At 43.0% G+C, this 4,691-nt stretch overlaps 1 non-coding gene across 1 annotated transcript; it reads right to left on the bottom strand.

Annotated features, from left to right (window-relative positions):
* Window positions 1-201: 201 nt before the first annotated feature.
* On the bottom strand, window positions 202-306 carry LOC118519448 (U6 spliceosomal RNA). Its single transcript, XR_004909166.1, has one exon. It is a non-coding gene; the product is annotated as a U6 spliceosomal RNA (small nuclear RNA).
* Window positions 307-4,691: the final 4,385 nt, after the last annotated feature.

Here is a 4,691-nt window from a genome sequence, read left to right as displayed (position 1 = left end):
CTACCGCTAGGTGTAGTATTAGTACTACGAGGAACACCACTGCCAGTAGGGTTAGGTTCCGTGTTAGAGGTCACTACTACGACCAGTAAAATCTAATCACATCTCAAAGAGAAATCTGAAAATATGCTTACAATCTTATTTCCCCCTTGGCCCCTATGGACACTCCCAATGCCCCTACATTGGTAAGTAATCGATTTTTTTAAAATATGGAAATGCTTCACGAGTTTGCATGTCGCCCTTGCAAGGGGCCATGCCAATCTTCTCTGTATCATTCCAGTTGTCGTGCACATGCTGCCAAAGGTGCAGGATTGTTGAGGGAACTGGGTAAATACCTCTGAACATTTTGTTCTCTCCGGCCCCAGCACTCTCATGGTATCTAACCCGGACACTTGCAAATTGACTTATAATCTGCTGTTCTCCTCTAGGCCAACCTGTTCTTTTCATCCTTCATGAAGTCTTCCCAGACGGATCATTACAAAATGCAACCTCATGGTCTCATGCTAGATGAGAGCTGTCCGAGGCATAAAGCAGAACCTCCTCCTCCCACACTGAGACTCCAGTCCTCTCTCTGCCTGCCTTTGGACCCATCCTCAGCTCTCCCTAATCCTCCTTTCAAAATACCTGTTCCCAAATAATTACAAAATTGTTTGTAGTTCCTGATAATTATCTCACAAAAATCTGTACGTACACAAATCTTCCTCCCCACTGAATTGTTTCGTGCATTGCCCCATGTCCTTTATGACCTCATTCTTGTGTTTTTCCTTAAGAACTCTAGCCCACTTTTCTCTGAGCAGAGTAAGGCATTTTCTTGTTTTTGCTGGACATCTCATGTTCCTATCTCCCTAGACCTGTAGCTTCATTGCAGTAATGACGTGTTTTCAGATTGTCTCCCTTACCCACCCATGTGCCCTCCAGATGGTGTGCCCACCCACGTGTACCTCAATGACTAGAGCATATTCTAATCGTGTTCTATGCAAAGTGCATAGTGGGTGCTTCCTATGACCCCTTGAGGTCTGTAGGGAGAATGCATGAAGGAGTCAGTGACTAGGAGAATCAAAAGGATATACAATCACTTTCAAATTGAGAAAGGAAAAAAGTAGGAGTTCTCAAAAGTCATTAAAGAAGAAAAACATTCTTTCATAGAGATGACTTAAAAAGAAAATCCTCAGGCCCTTCTTATCTATGAAAGTTACTTAGTCTTTCCTATCATTTCATGACATTGATTTTTTGAAGAGTGCTGGTTGAGTATTTTGTAGAATGATTCTCTATTTGGGTTTATCAGAGTTGTGCGCCCCAACCCCCAATTCAGATGTTGAAGACCTAACTTTCACACCTTAGGATATGACTGTATTTGAAGACAGAACATATGAAGAGGTAATTAGGTAAAATGCAGTGTTTAGAGAGGACCTTAATCCAATATGACTGATGTTTTTCTAAGAAGAGGAGTTCAGGACATAGACACACACCATAGGGATGCCGACGTGAGAACAGAGAGAGTAGACAGCCATCTACAGCGAAGGAGAGGGGTCTCAGAAGAAACCAGCCCTGCTCACCCCTGCATCTTAGACTTCTGGCTTCCAGAAGTGAAAACATAAATGCCTGTTGTATAAATCAGTCTATGGCATTGGTTCCAGCAGTCCTAGCAAATTAATATACTAAAGTTTTTTGTTTTGTTTTTTTTTTTACAATTAGCTTAATTATGTGGATTTGGGGGAAGAATATCACAGAAGTGATGTGTCCTTCTCCTTGCAACGTATTAACCTTCACCACATGGTCAGGGTGGAGACTTCCAGATTTCTCCACTGAAAAGTTACTATTTTCCTTTTTCCATTTTCTACAGTCAAAAGCAAGTTATAATTCAGCCCACACGTAAGAGAAATAAGCTCCACCTCCCAGAAGGAGAAGTATCAGAAGGAGAAGTATCAGCTAACTTGAGGACATGTGCTAGAACCACAGCAATTAATAAACGTGTCAGAAGAGATACTTTAGAAGATGCAAATACCCTTTTCTCCTTCAAATTCCTTCCACTAATTTTTGCATTCATCAGGGAATCTTGTCTGCGGTAATTATTACTGTGATGTCTCAACGGTGACTTCGTATTTCCCTCATTTTTTTTGATATTTATTAATTGGGATTTCTCTGAGGACTATTTCTCTCTTCTCCTTTATTTATTATTGTAATCATTTAGTATATCAGAATAGATTTTTGGATATTACTTTTATTCTTGGGGTAATAATGCAATACAACAGTTATTTATCTTGCTGGTCAACTTGTTCCATCTTTGGCCATTTGGAAAACTTTTAGGTTAGCTCCTGAACCATTCAAACATTTCCCCCCTCCCCCCACTCACATTTTACTCTAGTCTCAGCTTCTATTTATTCTTGACTCAGCCCTAGAATCAGCCATTTTTTTTCAAGGAATCTTGATTCTTTTTATTGGAGAATGGTATTTGGAAAACAAGATCTGAGTGTTAAGTGTGCTTGCTGCTATTGGGTATCAGTGATTCGATACCTTCTCAATGTACACCATGACACAGACACAGGCAGATGGAGAGATACACACACACATACGCACACATGCACACACACACACACACACGTGTAATTATCTCTGCATCTCTCCATTTGTATGCATATAAATATAAACCTAAACATGAGTTCACACTGAGGTCTCCAAGCACAAACCACCAAGGAGATGTAACTTTCCAATTTGGAACAATTCAGTTTTGCTTTAGCAGTTTTTCTTTGAAATAAGACATGTGCACACCTAGCATATGAGTGTAGAGCGAGCAAATTAAATTATATTTCCATTTATCCAAGAGTGTGTTGGAACACGGGCCAATGCAGTTTGGGAGCTATGCACATCGAGTATAGACGGATTTATAGTTCTTGGATTCCTCAAGTAACTTGCTCAATGCTGCCTTTCATTGGTGGAGAATTCACCACCCTAGTAACACCTATAAAAACCCATTTGCTCTTGATATTGACGCTAGTTAATCTGAAGGTTCCCCTCTTGTCTTTCCTTCCTGACCCCGTGTTTAGTAAATGCTAAAAGTGCATACAAATGTATGCAAATAAATCTTATTTGGGGAGAAATCAGCTGTCCGGGTCCCTGGTGCCCGACCGCTTATGGAATCCATCAACAGTCTGGTGAATGCTTTGTATTATCCTGTCCTTGGAGACTGTATGCATGACTTACTTTGTATATAGTTATTCCGAGAAGAACGAGCACACTTCTCTGTTTAACGCTAGTGGGCAGAGCGCAGAGGAGAGTGTGACTGTACATCTTCAGGAGGGCTGGGAGTCTGGAGGCACAGGGCTGTTTAACACGAGGTACATGGGACCTGGAGGTGGGGAATGCTTTGTCTTCCACCTTAACTCTCTGTGTGCTGAAAGTGAGCTGCCTTCCCCTCTCAGAGCTGCTGCTTGCTCCCCTCTACAGTGAATGGTTTGCCACACAGGTCCCTCGGGCATGCGGGTCTCTACAGTCCCGGGGTTCGGTGGACGCCAAGGAGGGAGTGGAGTCTGCCTATGCCCCGCTCCTGGCTCAGCTCCTTCAGCTTTGCTCACACCGGGACGATTTGACTTTTCAGTTCTGTCATTACAAAGACCATGCAGATGATGGATTTCGCTTGTTCGCCTGCTGTGTTGGAAAAAGAGATCCATGCGATGAGATCGTCCCTCAGTTTCCGGATTCTGCCTTATTCTGGGTACTTTAAACATTGTCAGAAACCACTTAGGGGCCTTTCACTCCAGATGCCTCCTCTGTGGGAGTAAATATTTGTCAAATGCCACCTTTCCCTCCTTTTGCCTCACAGGAACAGGGGTGCTATCAGTTTGCTGGTTCTCTTTGTGGGCGTCATTCTTGTCCAATTGCTCTGTAACATCTGACATTTCTCTCCTTCCCTCTCTGTCTGCCACTCTTTTATAAAGGATTGAGTTGTGTTTTATCCTCTATCTAATCCTTTCAAAATACTGTGTACCTTTCTAAATGATGGCAACCCCCTGACAAGGCAAGGGAGATGAGAAAGCTGGGAACCACATCAGAAGGGTCTGCTAAATCTGTTGTGACAACAGGGAAGGATGCTAGGACTTGCTTCTTTTCGGTCTGAAAGCACCTTTGTTATGTTTCTGAGGAGAGGAACAGAGGGCGGGGGGCCTGGTGGTGTTTCGTGTCCCTCTGCCTGTCAATCTCATCGGCATTGAAGGAAAAATAAAAGATGAAGGGAAAATAGGAGCACCGTCTAAACGGAACGACATAAATAAAGGAAGCATGTGCATAGCGTAAGTACCTCTGGGCGCTCTCTGCCACACGCAGAGACCATTCCAGCCTGAGAGACGACCAGAGAGATGCCTGCAGGGACGTAGCAAGCTCACCAACACTGGGTTCCTGGCCTCCATCTTGCTGGAGAGTTCTTCTCGTACTGAATATATTTTAAAGAAAAGATGTACTCAGGGATATTTTTTCCCTTCCTTGCTTGGTAAGGTGCTCATTTGCATCAGGTTGTCAAGAGTTATGACATTTAATGTTATTAATGTCACTTCCATTATTCCGCTGAATCTCAGCTGCCTTCACCTACAAAATGTAAATGTTTCTGACTACATGACCATAACTAGAGACCCCAAGGAACGGGAAAAAGAAACACAGGTCTCTGTGCTGTGCGTAGGCCAACGGGCTGGCTCCTGTGTCAT

This window comes from Halichoerus grypus, chromosome 2 (assembly GCF_964656455.1).
Source record: "Halichoerus grypus chromosome 2, mHalGry1.hap1.1, whole genome shotgun sequence".
Lineage (NCBI taxonomy): Eukaryota > Metazoa > Chordata > Mammalia > Carnivora > Phocidae > Halichoerus > Halichoerus grypus.
The sequence above is the reverse complement of the archived record's forward strand: the minus strand, read 5'-3'. Positions and strand labels throughout refer to the sequence as shown.